Genomic DNA, 19659 nt, shown 5'->3' on the forward strand with positions numbered 1-19659 from the left:
TTAAACTAATAGAAGCGAAAGAAGCGGCAATAGGGATTATCAAGGAAAGAGTGGCAGCTGTTTTTAATAAATTTAGCTCTGAACAATACGAATACAGTGAACAAACAGGCAGAGTACTAGCCTATAAAATTGCTGATAAAAAGGTCTAAAAGCAAGATTGCTGAAATTAAAGGAGCGGACAATGTCTTATATACCGAAGCCCGGACGATATTGAAGCAATTTGCGCTGTTTTATGAAGACCTATATGCCCCTTCAAACCCAGTAGAACTAGAGGAGGTTTCTCGATACTTAGGCAATGCTCGAATACCAGTGCTAACAGCTCAGGATGCTGCCCAATTGGAACGAGAGATATCGGCTGAGGATATCTGGTTGGCTTTAGCATCTCTCCCCTTGGGCAAGGCTGCGGGTGAAGACCAGATCCCGATAGAATTCTACAAAGTCTTTAAAAATGTATTACCCCTTAGATCCAAAATATCATTAAATTAAATTATGAAGCATTGCTGACTGAGACTGCCAAGAAGCTCAAGAACTGGCACAGGCTCCCTATCAGTGTTATTGGACGATGTAATATCGTTAAAATGACAATTCTTCCTAAGTTTCTTTATTTATTTAGGTCCATTCCTCTGAAACTGCCAAATCTGTTTTTTAAGAAACTAGACGGGATAGTAGGCAGCTTCATCTGGGGATATAGGCGTGCACGTCGGGCTATTAAGTTCTTAAAACATTCATTTAACCAAGGCGGTCTTGCACTCTCCGACTTCAAATTGTACTATTGGGCCTCTCTTACGAGTAGATTTCGTAGCCTCCTTTCTAATAAGGATCAAGATTTTAGCCATAAACTTTTGTTAAACCAGAACAGCTGTAGGTTTCTTTACCGAATACACAATCCTAACTACTTTAAGAGGGTACGCTTCAAGACACTGAGGGGCTTAGCTACTGTTTGGCAAGAAATAGCCATTACGTATTCTCTACCAACTTACTTTATCAAATTTCCGCTTTGGGATAATCCATTACTTCCAGACATATTCCAGGATAGTATCGCTAAACAGTGGGCCAGTCTTGGGGTAGACAAACTAGTGGATCTCTATGATGGTGATGGCTTCCGTACTTTCCAAGATTTGAAAGATTCTTTTCTTATACCACGCCAACACTACTATAAGTATTTTCAATTTAGGGATTATTTTGTAAGATCACAAGGGCTCAAGACGTTGGAACCCCATCAATTATTAGCTTTTTTTCATGAACTTTTCCAGGGAAAACTTGTCTGTGCCACGTATCGACTATTTAGCCAGGAAAGATAGGGTCCTCTTGGTCCTTTAGCTGGGAAATGGAGTGTAACTCTTGCTGAGGAAATATCTGTTACAACTTTAGAGGCTGCACTCTCTACAGTAAAAGACGCAGTATGCTCTATCAATCTAAGACTACAACAATTTATAACTATATGTATGTTGTACTACACACCTGACAAGGTTGCCAGATGGGGACAAGCAACGACTCAGTACTTAAGTAATAGGACGAATTGTCCTAAATGTGGGGAATATGGTGTCAATATTGCCCATATGTTTGCTACGTGCCCTATGTTAGTGGCCTTCTGGCAGGAGGTCATGTCTGTTTTAAGAAGTCGGCTTGGATTGGATGTGGCCCTCACCATCAGAGAGATAATGATGGGTTACAGCGATAATTCTAATCGAGCAAAGGGGGCCTTAATAGCTATTGTGATAGTACTGCTAGACTGGCTATAGCCCGTGCATGGATCTCTCCAAAGCCGTGCAAAGTAAAGGAGTGGTGGAGCATCTTTATCGAAATCTTTGAACGAGAAAAAGCTTTGGCTAAGGTTAGAGGTCTTAAGGCACTACAGAACTTTAATGCTGTTTGGCACAGTATGAATTAGGACTGATTTATTAAATACTCCACTATTTGCTTTCACTGTCTATTGCCTATGGATTTCTCTTATTATCCTTTTTTCTTTTCTTTTTTCTACTATTCTCCCCCTCAAAAATGAAATGTATATGAAAAAGTATGTAATAAGGTATTTTTTGTGTTTGTCTCCTGTGTTTGTCTTCTTTGCAAAAAAAAAAAATAGTTCTAACCTGGTGAGAAGAAGTGCCAACAAAAGTCGCAACATTGTGCTCTGGCCAAAACATCTATATGTGAAAGAAGCCATGCATCAACTCAATGTAATTAATCAATTGTATAAACAACTGAGAAGCATGGCTTTGGGCACCTGGTTCGTCCCAGCTATGCTAATCTGCATATGGGCTGATGGGAGGAGCAGATGCTCTGGACCCAATTTAGTAATATATGGAATGGAAACAGAATATTATGGTCTAGATTAATTGATAACTTGTTTGTCATATGGAGGGGGTCCGAAGAAAGTGCGAGAAAGTTTGTTACAGAAATAAACCTGAATGATCTAAATCTGCAATTGCCCAGTTCCATCAGCAAGTTTGAGGTGGTCTTTCTGGACTTATTGGTTTACGTAAAAAGTGATTGGTTACATATACAGAAAGCCAACCTCAGGAAACACAGTGTTACATACCAGCAGTTTCCACCCCACTAATGTAGTGACCTGTATCCCATACGGAGAAGCACTTAGACTACACAGAAACAGCGGTGATGATACAGAATTTGATATAGCCATAGTAGAAATGTCAGTAAGATTCAGGGAGTGGGGTTATTCCAAAGATGTAATTAGCAAAGCTATTGAAGACTAGCTGCTTGAAACAGGAGACAGTGCTATTCAGACCTAGTAAATAGAAAGATAAGTATCACAAGCAAAAAGAACACAGATTCATCACTCACTACAGTTCTGAACACACCACGATTTGCAAGATACTGATCTCAGATTTTTTATTAATTGCATAGTTACTTAAAACCGTTGCAAAAAAATGACAATTTTAAAACACAAAATATCAACAGTCTCCTCATAAAGAATACTTGGCTAATATGTCATACACATGAGTAGCCAGGTTACAATTTTGAAAAACACTTTAAAATCAAGTGAAAACCGTAGGCAGTGGCTGCATTTAAATTCTGCTGTGCATTGGAGTTTCCCTATCTAAGTGTTTTTGTGAATAGCATTTAAAAAGAGCGCTGCCGGCCTCACTTGTTTTGTCTTATGTGGCCCCACCATTCAAACAGTGTCCACGGAGGCACCAGTATAGACCCTTCCAATAAAATAGTAATTTTGGAATTTAAGGTACCATTAGTTTCCATAATAGATTTGGATTTGGATTTAGCCTGCACCTAAAACTGTAGGTTGAATACCGGTCAGTCTTTGTCCTAAGGAGCAGCTAATGCTGACCGTTGCTTGGTCAGTATTGTGATGGAATGATTTATCCTTGGTTAAGTGCAAGTGCAGAAATTAGGGGGATGAATAAGACAAGAAGTATTGTACTGACGAGACAGCAGTGCGTGGCAACTTGTGCGAGCCCCTCTCATAGTGATGTGCTCCAAAGACGCTTCCCCTGTAGTCGCAGTTAATCAAGCCATGATTGGCTTACTGCTGGCCAGGGCCAAGCCACTCATCTGAGGAGTGTCATTCAGTACTTGTTAGGCGCTGCCTGCACTGCGAATTTGACGGATGCACTGTGGGGCATCTTTTTTTCCACCTTCATCAGAAATTTGATAAAGAGACAGTTCAGCTGAGTATCTCCCAGATCAATGCAGGCCAGCCCGTCTGCCTTCGCACGCATATGGCCCTTTGGTTAAAGTTTTTTTTTTAACAGCTGTCTCCTTTTGCCCTGTATTGCTTCACAGGTGCAGACAAGATGGACCAAATCTTCCTTCCCAGCCCCACAAAGGCTGCAGATGTCAGAGAGGTCTTCTCGTACGCAGGGGGGAGGGTGGACTTTGAGGGTCACAGCCCCAGCCGATATCTTAAAAACTGCACATTGACAGAGGTTGAGTGAGTATCCAGTGGAAATATATTTCTGTGGCACAAGAATTTTGTAGTTGTTTAATGTTGCCCATGAGTTCTTCTTGACAGTGAGACCTTGTCTTCGACGAGCGAGTTTGTTTTTAAGGACTTCCAGACCAACCGTTTAAAGACCTGGTAACTAGTTGGCGTTTCCCAAAGTTGTGTGAGCCCTGTGACTTCTAATGATTCCTGAAGGTATGGCCTTGCTGGCGACAGATCACTGTCCTGCAACTCCATCCATAGCAGATGGTTTAGTGTGTTTGCCTCTGCTTTCCTGATCTTGTGCTAGCATAACTCATACACTCCCCACCTAGCCAGTGACTGTTTTAGCAACCCGAATTCCGGTTGAATCTATGCCGGTGAAGTAAAACACGGGAGTGAAAAGATAATTCTGTAAGAGTGTACCAGTATGTTATTTATTTAAAAAGTCACACTGAAAGGGGGCTCCTGAATTAATCCATAGGCAGGGGTACAGGGGAATAAGACTACAAAATCCAGAAACCAACGCAACTGCCTGAACACTGTTTATTTAATATGGCAGAAAATCTCAACCATAAGGACGGGACAAATATCGCCACATCCACACGGGGCTACCACCAGTGTGCAATTCAGGACGCTTAAATGTAGAGTAGTGAGAACCAACTTTCATATAATCCGGGTAAGTATCATCAATTTATTTTATGTATCCATCATACGAAAATATGTATATAGCAGTTTACATCAGCTAGTCATAAATAATCAATAAAATTCATGCAAATGGAAAAAATACATGTAGAAGGACACAAAACCTTACAGGTGAGATCGTACTTCATACACTCTGCCCCACACTATCACACATTTATTACAGCCCGAGCTCTTACATGCACACTTTCACTCAGATACATGAACAGGACAAGGACTACAACCCAAATGACCCAATACAAAGAACTGGAAAATAATCATAAATATACCAAATACACACACAAAACAAACATTAATGCATACTATAGAATCTCCAATAATGAATTGGTGTCAACAAGCACTGTTAATATTTAAAGTTTAAAAAAAAGTTTTTTTCATATATATATATTTTTACATAACACCTCGAGGTGGGCCAAAAAAGATTCTGATGTATGGCCTCATCCAGCATATCTACCCAATGGAAGCCGACGAACCTAAAAGGGATAAGGTCACTACATAAAGGGTCAGACATATAAGAAAGCAAAACAGAGTTTCAAGGAGAAATGAAAGGGAATACCTCAAGTAACCGGGGAGAGGCCTCGGACCAACAACCAATGGAAGACCCTACAGTCTCCAGGTGCGGACATAGGCTCCAACAGGATATATAGAGATGCTGTCGTGGGTGGAAGTGGCACTCTAAACAGAAAAAGAAGGGAAAAAAGATAGACATGTCTACTGAAAATAAAGAACACGAAAACTACCGCTAAAGGCTGAGAAAGAAAATGTAAAAACTGTTAAAAAAAAAAGCATTAGAATTGAGTAGTCTAACAACATTGTTAACAGCTTCAGACCACATATGGTGTTTTTATTATCTATCAACAGTGTGGAATGTGATATTGCAAAATAGTCCAGTCATAGTATAAATGTGAATCCTGGATTTCAATGCTGTGACCTCTGGGACTGTCGATTTGCATCTATTCCTTTTTTTCTCCTTTATGTTTATTGTTGTTATTGTTTATATAAATGCGATTTCAATAAAATAGATTTGAAAGAAAAAAAAAATACATGAAAGTGTGACAGACAGATTTTAAACAGATTTTTGAATTGCCCCAAAAAGAACATAGGTCAATCCGTGGTATATGGAAAAAATGGACAGACGAAACCATAAAAGCTGTGTCCAGGTGGAAAATGTGCAATGCCTCGTGAATTTATTAAGGGGCACTTAGTCCAACATATGATACAAATCAACCACAAGGATACGGGACAACAAAAGCAGGATAAACTAAATATAGCTAAAAAATGAACACAACCCATTCCCTCATCTGTGCGGAAATAATGAATATATTTTAAAATGCAGCTGGGCACTTAAAAGATAAAATCGAACGTTCAGCAGCACCAACTCCAACTGCAGCAATAAATAATAAAAGGGAACCCACAACATATCAAACTCTCATGCAGCATTAGAAAGCTAAGAGGGAAAGCGTCACGGAGCCACAGAGTGTCTACCTTGATAGGGATTGGGGAGATTCTCATGTGGCAGAATCCATTGTGTCTCGATGAAGTCGCTGCCGTAGAGTTCCCGGTGTGGTGGCTATGACGCAGGGGCGCGGAACAATTAAACTAATTACCCGGAAGGGGAGGAGCTAAACGAGGAAAGCATAGCTACAGGATAAAAACTCGGGAAAAAGACGTCCCTCTTAAAGTGGAGACAATGTTGGGAAGAGTGACCCATCACGTGGATAGCCTTGGGTGCTAGGTGATCTACATGAGTGAAAACAGCAACCCCTCGACAGAAGTTGGGGAAATAAGAAATGGAGACACCAAAGACACGGAAGGTGTTCCGTCATGCCGTGCTTAGAGAGCAGGCCCTGGGATGGAGATGAGATGGCCATCTTTGAAGGGAAAGCCCGAGTCTGGTGCTGCCTTCTCATGGGCATACAGATAGAGAAAATAGAACAGAGTACCTACGAGGAATAAAACCCCAAGATGAGAAGAATGAGATATCATTTTATTCGGGAGACTGAGGGGAACGCTATGGAGTAGGACATTTGTGCCGGCACAGTGATCCCACACAACAATATGTGGAAAATTTGTTTTTTTCAGCTAAATTTGAGGTTTGCAGGGGATTCTGGCTAGGAAAACGTTGGGGGACCCACGCAAGCCATACCTACCTGGACTCCCCCGGGTATCTAGTTTTCAGAAATGTGTGGGTTTGGTAGATTTCCTTAGATGGCCACTGAGCCATCACGTGAGTGAGGTACCATTTGTATCGGGAGACCTGGGGGAATGAGGGGTGGGTGGAATTTTGTGGATCCACGCAGATTCCAGAACTTTCCATCACAGAAATTTGAGAAAAATGTGTTTTGTTTTTTCACAAGGTTTGAGGTTTGCAAGGGATTCTGGGTAACAGAACCTGGTAAGAGCCAGACAAGTCCCCCTATCCTGGATTCCCCTGGGTGTCTAGTTTTCAGAAATGTATAGGTTTGCTAGGTTTCCCTAGGTGCCGGCAGAGCTAGGTTTCAAAATCCACAGCTAGGCACTTTAAAAAAAAGGGTCAGTTTTTACTGTAAAAAATGTGGTGTGGCCACGTTGCGTTTTGGGCCGTTTCCTGTCGTGGGCACTAGGGCTACCCACACAAAAGAGGTACCATTATTATCAGAAGACTTTGCGTAATGCAGGGTGCGTGGAATTTTGTGGATCCACACAGATTCCAGAACTTTCCATCACAGAAATGTGAGGAAAATGTGTTATTTTTTTATAAAGTTTGAGGTTTGCAAGGGATTCTTGGTAACAGACCCTGGTGAGAGCCAGACAAGTCACCCCATCCTGGATTCTCCTGGGGTCTAGTTTTCAAAAATGTGTAGGTTTACTAGGTTTCGCTGGGTGCCAGCAGAGCTAGGGTTCAAAATCCACCACTAGGCACTTTGAAAAAAAGAGTCAATTTTCACTGTAAAAATGTGTTGTGTCCACGTTGAGTTTTGGACCATTTCCTGTCGCAGGCACTAGGCCTAACCACACAAGTGAGGTACCATTTTTATCAGGAGACTTAGGGAAACACAGATTTGTAGAGGAACTGTTATTACCTATTGACGTTTGAAGCATTTCTGCCTTCCAAATGTAAGACAGTGTGTAAAAAAGAAGTCACTTTGAAAAATGTCCTATAATTCACATGCTAGTATGGGTACCCACAATTTCGGAGATGTGCAAATAGCTACTGTTTCTAAACTCTATATTTTGTTCCCATTTCAGATATGCACAGGTGTCTTTCATACCGATTTTTTCACTATTTATATTTTCCCAAATTAATTTCTACATACCATAACCATTGCAAGACGCTGCTTGGTGATTGGCTCTGGGTTCCTCGGGTTCTTGGTGAACCTACAAGCTCTATATATCCCCACAACCAGAAGGGTCCAGCAAATGTAACGGTATATTGCTTTAAAAAATCTGTCATACTTAGAAGCAGTTACAGGTGAAAACGTTGGCACAAATGGCTGTTTTTATCAACTCGTTTTCAATTTTTCCTATTTTCAATGGTTAGTTGCTATAAACAAACCTTGAAGGATCTGCACAAACGAGCCCTTGCTGAATTCAGAATTGTGTCTACTTTTCCAAAATGTAAAGCTTTCTAGGATCTATTATTGTTTTCATACCCATTTCTACCATTAACTGGAAGGAGATTGAGAGCACAAAAAATAGCAAAAATAGCTTTGTCCCAGTAAAATGCCAAAACTGTGTAAACTATTTTGGTTTTCTGACAAAGGTCTGTCAGTCCCTGAAAAACTGGGAAGATTGTGATTTCAGCACCACAAACCCTTTGTTGATACAATTTGCAGGTAAAAAAAAAGATACAAAAAAGAAACTTTCAACTGCAGCACTTATTTCCCATTAAAAAAAAAACAAATTGCTGTATTTTGGCTAATTTCTGGGCCCCCTACAGGGGAATCAACAATCCATGGGTACCTTTAAAATCCCCAGGATGTTGGAAAAAAAGAACGTAAATTTAGCGTGGATATCTTATGTGGTCAAAAAGTTACAGGGGCATAAGCGCGAACTACCCCAAATAGCCCAAAAAAAGACTTAGCACATTGGGGGAAAAGGTCAAGCAGCGAAGGGGTTAAGCGTCCTTAAGTGCACACTAGTGGTAGCCCCATATGGATGTGGCAATCTTTGTCCCGTCCTTATGGTTCTGCCATAATAAACAGTCTTCAGGCAGTTGGGTTGGTTTTTTGATTTTGTACCATTATGTTATCCAAGACTCTGGCATCTTTGCATCTTAATAGTTTGTTTCCATATGAGATCATCGGTATGAGTTTGGCTCGTGCTACTTAAAGGAGGGGTGTCAATTCAGGCGCGGACAGTTTTTTCTTTAGGTTTGTAAGAGTCAAACCTTTTCTCTTTATCGCTTCTTTCTGGGTAGTAAAGGAGCCTTTTTTGTAGATGATGACCCCTAAGTATTTGTTTTCATCCATGCTTTCTATCCAAGTGTCTCCCCAGAACCATGTCCATGTGCATTTTTTCTTGTTGTTATAGGTCATAGTCTTGGTTTTACCAAGATTGATGGTCAGGCCATAGGCCATAGAATAGGCCTTCGTAGCACCTAGCAGCTTTTGCAGCCCCACCTGAGTGCGACTGACCAGGACCACGTCGTCGGTGTAGAGGAAGCTGGATATTTCTGTACCCCTAATTGTAGAGCATGGGAGTTACAGGATTGCAGCTGGGGAGTCAGGTCTGCCAGAAAGAGATTATAAAGGGTCGGTGCCAGGACGCACCCCTACCTCAAGATGTGGGTGGTTGAAATTTCCATAGAAAGATACATTCTACTACCTAGCTTGACCCGTACTCAGGCATCCTTGTAAAGCAGAATTAGCATGTCCAACAGTTCTTGAGGTATTTCCAGCCTGCCAGTTTACTCCACAACTTTCCCTGGTCGACGTGGTGGAAGGCCGCTTTAAAATCAATAAAGCAGAAGTGTAATTGAGTTTTAGCACTTTGTGCTGCATCCATTAAAAGAGAGATTGGCAGTATATTTGTTGTTGTACCTGACATTTTGATAAAACCTTGTCTGGTTGAACAGAATTATGGAGTTACTAGAAGCCCAGTATAATAGATCTTTGAGCAGAGTCCTGGCAAAATATGTGGCATTGTTAACAATCAGGGCTATTAGATAATAGTTGGTTAGCAGAGAGCTATCACCGCTTTTAAAGATTGGAGAGATTATCAAGCCCCTCCATGAGGCTGGCAGGACGCCCAAACTCCTGATGTGTGAGAATACTGGTGCTAAGGTTTCTGCCCAAAGAGCTGGCTCATGTTTAAAGACCAGTGGTGGATCCCGTTTGAGCCAGGTGCACCTTCCCTTCACTCTTGGCTATCTCCTTCTTGATTTTGTCTGCCCTCTCCATGTTGGGCCCTTTGGTGAGTATAGTGTGTACGACATCCTGAGTGCCCGTCGGGGGACTACCTGTGAAGCGACGTTTGAAGTGGACTGTGCCCAAGTTGTTTTGGAGATGTGAGAGCTAATGCCCCCGTGATCGGGTCAAAGGAGATGGTTGATGAAGACCCAGAACCTAGCGCTGTCGTTATGTTTTATGTTCATATGCAGTTTGGTCCAGAGTTTGCCATCTTGTGCCCTTTTTATGGCCCATTTCAATATTTTTATCTGGATTTTCTGTTGTCTTGGGACCGTTTGAACGGTTAAGTCCGTGGGACTTTGCACAGAGTTCTCATCGACCTGATTACTGCATTTTTCAGCAGCTTAATTTGTGCTGATTGTGGTGTGTCTCTTTTCCCTATAAGGATGTTGTGGTCGGGACTGATTTTTGTCATTGTTGCATACATTGCCTGGAGTATTCCAGTAAGCAACTCCCACATAGACACTGCATCACTGTGTGTTCGCCTGGTCTTTTGTAGTATATCCGCCACAACTAAGGGCACATTTTTTAGGGTGGCTAGTGTTGTCTTAATTAGTTTATAGTTGATTGTGTGGGTAGTGTCCATTGCCTCCCTGATTTGTTTTAAGATGGATAAGTTGAGAGCAGAGGTCACCTCCTGCGGGAGGTGGTCACTACCGGTTCTGTCGCAGATTTGATATGTGCAAACATATTGGAAAAGTGGAAGGTGCCAATAGTGTAGGCCACAGTTGAGCTGGTTCTATTGGAGTGATATGTGGCAGTCAGTGGAATTGCTTCTGCAAATCTGCTTTTCAGTGCCCAAAAGCTCAGATATTTGAGATCGTCCAGTAGGCAACTTCCCATTTCTTTTGGAACCCAAATATATTCCTGCCATGCACCGGGATCTTTCATAGTGAGGTTTGGGCTGTTGCTATGTTACTGATGGAGGTGCCTAAAAGGCGCAGATTGAAATCCCCGGAGACAACAAGATATGTAAAGCTGTCCTCCTCTGTGTGCCTCAATAATTCCTGCACCAGTTTCCTGGAGTCTTTTGACTTACTTTTGGGATGGATGTAGGTATTGATGAAGACTACGTCAACGTCCGTGTTTTTGACTGGGATAACGCATTTGAACTGGGCAATTTGACTTCCAGAGGTGTGGCAGAGACTATGCTCGCTATGGAGATGTATGTGGCCAGGGCACCAGAAAGGTGACCATATTTTTCTCTTTTCATAGCTGGGTCAGAGAAGTTCATAAAGCCTTGAATGGAAACAGACTCAGCCAGCCAGATCTCCTGCAGAAGTATGATGTCAAATGATCTCAAGTGTGAAAGTCTGGATTGTTTAGCTTTGTGAAGAGACTGTTTAAATTCCAGGAGCACAAGTGCAGTGGGCGGCTGTTGGCTGTGTCGGATAGCTCCTGGTCCAGACGCAGTCACCTTCTCTTAGGTGAGCAGGTAATTGTTCTCACAATACCCCTTGCGCTCTCATTTAGTAACTCGGTTTCAGCTCTTCCTATTCCCCAATGATTCATATGGGCTGCTTGTTCTCGTGGTGAAGGGCCCCATGCTCCCTTGAGAACTGAGGAAGTTGTACTTTGTACTCGGCTTTGCCCTCCTGATCGACTGAGAAAAAGAAGGGGTAGGAGGTAATCTGGATCATAGCGTGGGCTAATCTTTATTCCCCACTTTTCAAAAGTGGACCCTTTGGAGACAACTCTATGTGCAATTCTGGTTGCAGTCCACGTGGTCTTGGTTGGTCCCCATCCAGTGCTTGTTCCGAGCTTATAAACTGAATTGCCACAAGGTCCCTTGATCTCTGGTCACGCAGTTCTGGAATTGATGATAATAGCCGAAGGATGTTGCCCCTATTTAGTACATTATAGTTTCCTCTGGAAACTTATTCTGGGGTAAAGTTTAGCACTGAGGTGTAAGCTCGCTGGTTCCATGAGTTATTAAAGGGATTTTTGAATCCCTGTTGTTCATGGTGAGATGTACGTGTGTTCCCTTTTTGGTTGCGCCTGTCGCGTTGGTTGCAGGAACAGTCCTGGGTACAGTGCTTAGGATAATGCAAGTATTTGGCGGGGCTCCTGAGCTATACTTGATTCACTGCTGTGAGCTCACTGTACTTTGTGGGTGTGTTGAGCTCATTGCCCGTGTGCTGTAGCTGTTCATCCCCAGGGAATTTGCTGAGGGGTGAGCTTGCTCTTCCTCTTGCCTTTTCTCCTGCCCTTCCTCTTGAGGAGTTTGGTAGGCAGTTCCGTTTTGTCTTTCTGCAGCACTAAAAAGGGGATATTCTCTCTCTTGGCTAGCAAGTTCTTTGTTCCGTCCCTTCCTCCTTTGTGTTCATCTCAATGTGGCATTATTTCTTACATTCACAGCCCCATTCAGCCCGGGTTGTGGATCGGCTGTGTCTGGCTGCGGGTCTAACGGAGTGACATATGTTGCCGTGCTCCAAGTGCCGCCCGTGTGGGTTTGGAATCTCACTATTTGGGTCCCCCAAATTTCCTTCACACACCCCTGCCATGTGAGCTGGAGTTGCATGCTTGCTTGTGCCTTCAATAGATGGTGGAGGGCTGGAGTGGTTCCAGTAGGTAAGTGTTTTGGAGCTGGGCAGTTTCACCCCAGTGAGTTGGGCCCACTGCGATGTTAGGTTTTGTTTGAGGTCAGTTATGAGATCATTCAACATTTTAGGGAATGTTGATAGCTTATCTATGATGTTGGTGCAGGAACAGTTTCTTTGTGCAAACGTGGTGTCGGACTGTACCCATTTGATCAATGCATTTAGGTTTAATTTGTCGTCGATCCCAGCCACAAAGACGGTAAGGATGTTAAGAAGTGAAAGTTGGATGTGCATCTTATTTGATTGGTACTGCAGAGCCTCCACAGAAGGTTGTACTGTATTCAAAAGGGACACTAACACGCTGTTCAAAGTTGTTTGTTTAACCCTGCCTACCATTGCCCCTCTGGCTTGAGGGCGGTGAAGCCAGGGAGTCTGGGATGGTTGGTCGGGGTCCTGTGAATAGGTTGCCAGTATTTCTTCCCATTCTGTCAGTTTTAACTACGAGAGCGCCCTGTGGTCCTTTTATTCGGCAGCTTCTTGGGCCTTAAAGGGTGCTGAGGCCTGAGCCCCCAGGATGACTGGAGGAGTTTAGAATGCTTCTTGTATTGTCTACATATGTGGGATTGAGCTGAGCTGGCCCTTTCCTCTGGAGCCACACCGGGCCAAAGAAGTCCTTGTTTCGCTCTGGTCTTGTGTACTGGAGGTACACCCATGGCTCTCTCCGCTGAGGTAGCAAAGTGTGTCAGGTGAAAGCCCTTGCATCCTGGGGAGGGACACATGCCCTGTTGGTCTCAGGCTCCCTTCTGGGCAATTTTGTGGGAACTTGATAGAGGGTCTAGGCTGAAGATCGAGGCCTGTAGGCAAGAAAAGTTGTCCCAGAATTGCTTTGGAGTTGCTAGAAGTTGCCACTAGGAATAAGGGCAGTAAGGGAGTTTGCAGCCCTGTCAGCCTTTCATTGGCTCAGGAAAAGGGCTGTGCCAGCGTCTTTCTAAAAGCTTAACTTTATGTAAATTTTCGGTTGATTTCTACAGGTAGCAAGTTTGTTAGGTGTAATGTCAGTAGTGGGTTTGTTAGACGGGATCGAGCAATTTCTTTCGGCAGGGAGGCTGAACCTTAAGCATTAGGACTGCGATGAGAAGTAAGTAATGGTTTTATTTTTAGTGGTCCGCAGACAATCCAAGTTACGCGGAGCTGCAGGGCACCTCCCCAATGCAAAGGTTGTTCTTAAATATACGCATCAAGCCCTCACTAATAACTGCTTGCATTATGTATTCCATGTGTAAGTAGGGTTTACATTTCACCTGTATATTCTTTTTGATAATATAGGGTTTCATTAAGTCTGCATGTCAATTATAACTGTAAAGTTGAATTATGTATGAGTACTGCTCAGCAGTGACTGAACTTCTTGGCTTTCCTGCGACATGCACTTAAAAAAACATCTCATTGAAGCAATACTCCAATTTCCCCACACGTCTCTGGGATTGCAGACCTCACCCAAAATCGCCCTTGAATGTGTTAACATCAGTGGCGGCTGGTGAAATTTGAAAGTTGTGAGGTGTAAAAGTTTAGGATAAGTGCCCTGTGACGAGTGAGCAAGGCAACTGTAATGAGGAGGGTACGTTGGGGGTTTTCCCCCCTGGAAATTTTGAAAAAAAAGAGTGGGCAAATGGTGCATTTTCAAGCAAGTTTGAGAAAGCAAGAAGGTTAATAAAGTAATTGTAGTTAAGACATTATCAGGGCACAAAAGAATGTAAGCCTGTAACGTGTGACTCAGGCTGACACTACTTTGCATATTATGGAGCCTCTGGTGGTGTTTTAATAAAAACACCTCTGTATTCTGAGAGCATCCACGGTCCTATCGTAAGGCAGAATACAAAACCCATGTAACAGAGGGACCAATAGCAGCCGCCCCATGCATCTGGTACCATAGGGAGCAAAATAATTAAAGACTGCACTGTGAGCGAACAAGAATGGCCTGCTCACACTGTTTCCCACAGAAAAGTTTTCAAAACCCTCCTCTTCAAGCAGTGGTGTAACAAAGGTGCCATGCATATTCTAACTTGTCAACTAGAAGGAGTGGGGGTGTGTGGAGGGAGCACGAGAGAGAGAGGGAGGGAGTCCAGGAGAGGGATAGGCAGAGGGACAGTAAGACAAAGAGCAGTGTGTGTGTCAGTCAATCAATTGGTATTTGTATAGCACAACTTGTCACCCGAGAGGGAATCCAGGCACTGTGCGGGTACTTGAGTCAAAGAGTCTGGTCTTGAGTCCCTTTCTGAAGTCAGACAGTGAGGGTGAATTGCGGAGATGGAGGGGAAGGGTGTTCTAGGACTTGGCAGATGTGAGAGGGAAAGAAAAGAAGATAGCGAGATAATGATAGGGGAAGAGAGAAGGGAGAAAGTAGAGGGAGAAGGAAAGTGAAGAGGGCCTGGAATCAGAGATAGATACAGTAGTAGGATCAAAAAAGGGGGAAATGAGGATGGGCTTTTGTCAAGCAGGTCCAGCATACATGCCCAAAGATCTATATAAACAGTATTGGTATGCAGTTCCTAATGAAGAACACAGGTTGTAAGTTGGAGTCAAAAGACTCTAAAAGGAGTGACAGGACAGGAGAATAATCTCCTTTTCGGAAAAAGGCCCTCACACACCCGGCATGCCTGATTGGGCATTGCAGCGCCGGCCCGAGTAGGAGCAGACCCGATGATGAAGCAAGACACCTAGCTTGCCGGGTGTGTGAGGGCCTTTTTCCGAAAAGGAGATTATTCTCCTGTCCTGTCACTCCTTTTAGAGTCTTTTGACTCCAACTTACAACCTGCCTTCTTCATTAGGAACTGCATACCAATACTGTTTATATAGATACAGTAGTAGTCAGAGCGGGACACAGGGAAAAAAACGTCTGAGCGAGGGAGAGTGGAAGAGCGAAAGAGGATGACCATTGAAGAGAGAGTGAACAAAAATTAATCATTGTTTTTCTAGTGGAAAATTGGTGTACTCAGCAACCAACTGGTCAAGTAGGCGCACTGTTTCTTTCAATACTACTCTATCACTTTACCACACATTGTTTTCACCTGCAATGTTCGAGTGGTTTGCTTTGTTCTACATCGCACTCATTTATTGTGATAAAGGGAAATGCACTGCTGTAGATCAATTTTGTATATATATATATATGCATATATATATACATATATATATTCACTTAAAAAACCATAGGTTTCACACATGTTATAGTTAGCTGGACATTTCCCTCGTAAAAAAACATTGAAATTTCCCCGTTATAGTTAGTGCAGGCAACTATAACTCACGCGACCGCAATCCTCTGCTGATGACGTCAGATATTACATCACTGTATTTAGACACCTATTTACCCATGTCTTCTTCCATTAATCTTTAGCTATACATATATTACAAATATTTATTTTTCAGAAAGACACATATGTAATCAGTGATGTAATATCTGACGTCATCAGCAGAGGATTGCGGTAGCGTGAGTTATAGTTGGCTGCACTAACTATAACGGGGGAATTTCAATGGTTTTTTACGAGGGAAATGTCCAGCTAACTATAACATGTGTGAAACCTATGGTTTTTTAAGTGAATTTGCAAGGTTTTTTAAATGCTAATTCCTAACTATAACGTGTGTGAAACCTATGGTTTTTTAAGTGAATTTGTACGGTTTTTTAAATGCTAAGTTATGTACTTATTAATATTTTTTTTTTCAGGTTTTTCACCGTGCGCGCGGTGCGCTTCACGCACCGTGCGCTCTGTGGGCGCTTGGTGCGCTTCGCGCACCAAGCGCCCACGATGCGTTGTGCGTGCCGTGCGCGTACGGTGCGCGCACCCCGCGATTTAAAAAAAAAAAATTGTTTTTTTTACCCTTGGGGGTCCTGCAGTGACCCCCTGACAATGGCTAGGGGGTCAGGAACTGTCCATCCTGCCCCCTTTTCACATTTTCCACCTTTGTTTTTCACTGCCTCAGACTGCGAGAGACAAAATGGCGGCCGACACTTCCTGATTTCGACCGATTCGAATGTTTACTAACATCTAACAGCCAATCAGAATTGCACTCGCGCACGTCACCGTGCGCGTACGGTATGCTTACCGTACGCGCACGGTGCGCGCTTATAGATATATATGTACTTTTAACTGCAATTTTCTCAGGAACTACTGAACAGATTGACTCCAGATATCCAAAAGGCACATCCCTGACCTGAGGACTACCTCTCTGCCAAATTTCAAGTAATTCTGTTCAGGCGTTCGGGCTGTACCTTGGACTAAAGGTCCCTATGGAAAAATGCATGGGGAAAACGCGTTTTGGGACCCCCCTTTTTTCTCAGCCCCCGCTTGACGAATCCCCCCGAGACTTTTAGGGTAGGAGCGGAGCGGAGCACCCCACCTATTTTGAAAAATTCGCGAGGATTCGTCAATCGGCGCCAAAGTTATTCCAAATAGAATGTTGCGGATTTCCTATGGAAACACGGTCCTAACTATAACTATCTACTGGCAACCGCCAGTAGATAATATATATATATATATATATATATATATATATATATATATATATATATATATATATATATATATATATATATATATATATATATATATTATATAAATATATAAAGCCCCTCAGGCGAGACCAACATTTGGTACTCATCTCCCAGGCATTACAACGTGATTCTTCCATCGGACCATCCAAGGAAGCACAATCAAATGATGAGACTTACATAAGTACTTTGGCCCACAGATACTGCAGGAAGTCACTAGACTTCATATATATGTAGAAGAGAACCTGTCAAAATCCGGTATTCCAAACACTACATACATGTGGTAATTATATCCCTGCAACAAGAGAACTTAAATTGAAATACTGTAAATGAATGGAATGAAAAACTACAAATATTTGTAAATACATGTAAATAACTTATTTGAAAACTGAAATTGAAACTACACATCCCACAATGCCTCATTATGGACACATGGGAAAATTACTATAAATTGGAAATAGTAGACAGACGTCCCTAACCGTGAACAAGCCTATGTGATGAAACGCATTGGTGGTAGTGGTGAATAAAACCCTTGGAATCAGTATTACTGGAGTGCGACATCATTTTGTTCTAACAATTTATGATGAGGCATGATTTCGCCCATTAAGGATGTGAGCACCTGATGACTGAGGACGCTGTCTTTGGGAATCAGTGATATTGAAATATTACGAGAACGACAGCAGCGCCCGGTTTGGATTGATGCTATTATCTACTTGAGCTTTTGAACTTGACCCACACTCGCGACGGACATGAGTGATCAAATGAAAGAATAACTCCAAACGTATGCCTTGCCAGAATTGATACACAATACCAAGATCAGAATAACGCAATAGTGTGGAACCGGCAGGGACAGAAGTCACCAAGGGAAAGTCTGCCTGCAATTGAAGAAACACTCACGTCGCAAACCGCTGAGGACCGGGTGAAGATAACGAAGATGCGGCGTCGGAGGACACTGCTAAATCGTAAGTAAACATCCGGGGAAGGCGGGTGAGGGATTTTAACATTGTGTCAATAAGAACTGTCGAAGGCCTAATACAAGCGGCAGGCAACCGGAAGTCTTGAATGTGACTGCATGCACGGACAACAGCGCGTCAAAAGCCCTGTGAAAGCATAACATTGAGTCAGAAATTAACCAACATCAGCAGCATAAACAAAGAATTTAACTCTTCGTCTATCTTATTTCAACGTGGCTGCCAGTAATACAGGGGAAAACTGAAGCACCAAATAATCGCTACCTTTGGGAAATGTTTCTATTCCATTCAAACTAATGTATCACGATCATTTTGGAATTGTTGTATGAACATACATACATTTAAACTCAACAGAGCTCCTCTGGCTGGTGAAACCGAGGATCGTAAAATGATCTAAAATCAACAAGCCACTTAGTACATGCAAAACCAAGAACTGGGATTTGACTAACTCTAAATCTAGTGGCAATCACCGTCGTCGAGAACAAAAATGAACCCCTCATTGCCACACACAGGAGAACTAAAGAACCAGGAACTAACAAACTCCAAATCCAGTGGCAATAGCGATTCTCCTATTAACATGACTAGAGAATATGGATTTCATTAAACACACGGAGACTATCATTATGCATTAATCTTTTAATGCAGATCGCAAGCATCCGCACTACATCACAAAGAAAATAGTTCTAGAATGCAGTGAGCACAAGCTATAAATGGCATAAGGGGCAAACAGACTGCCTCTTTTAAATGAAACGAAGCAACAAAAGTTCAAAGGCGAGCTCCAACTTGATCTTGAAACTGAAGGTGGTGAGAATTCCGAAGCGGGATAAAGATGAGCAGGGCATCAGGTGGAGTTATCTGAAAAGAAAGAGGAGAATTTAAGAAGGTCATAAGCTACCGCTAAAGGCAAAATATAAGCATGTGCATACGGTAATATAACAGTGCAAAAAGTACTCCGTCCAAGGGAGGGACGGGTGGGATAATGATAGCCTCCGTGTCTTTAATGAAATCCAGATTCTCTAGTCATGTTAATAGGAGAATCACAATTTCATTACAAGACCGGAGGCTACATTATGCATGTTGGTAGCCCTGAAGGACAACATCAGACATATGCTCAATAGGTTTACAGTAGTGGTGAGCGAAGGTTGAAGCATTGGACCAATCGGCCGCTTTAAGGATATCATCCAACTTACCGCCAGACCAAAAGGATTTGCTTGCCATAGCACCTCTGAGAGAATGGGCTTGGAATTTAGAAAGGTCAATACCAGCTAGATTCATAACTGACTTGACCCATCTAGCAATGGAGGAAGAAGCAACTGGTTTAAAGGGTTTAACAAAAGAGATAAGGAGTTGTTTAGCATCTACAGGGCGAAGGTATTTCATTCTCGAGTCATATTCTTTCATACAGTCTACGACACACAGCCTTTTGCAAACATCAAAACGAGGATAAAAAATAGAGTCTGACATGGTTTTAGTCCTTCTAAATATTTCAAATTTAACCCCAAACATATCATAAGATCTATAAGAAATATCAAGGCATTTGACATCGGAAACTCTACGACAAGAGATTAGACATAAAAGAGTAGTAAGTTTAAGCGAGAGGCACTTTCTGTTAAGATAA

The sequence above is a fragment of the Triturus cristatus genome, chromosome 7 (assembly GCF_964204655.1).
Source record: "Triturus cristatus chromosome 7, aTriCri1.1, whole genome shotgun sequence".
In the NCBI taxonomy this organism is placed as follows: Eukaryota; Metazoa; Chordata; class Amphibia; order Caudata; family Salamandridae; genus Triturus; species Triturus cristatus.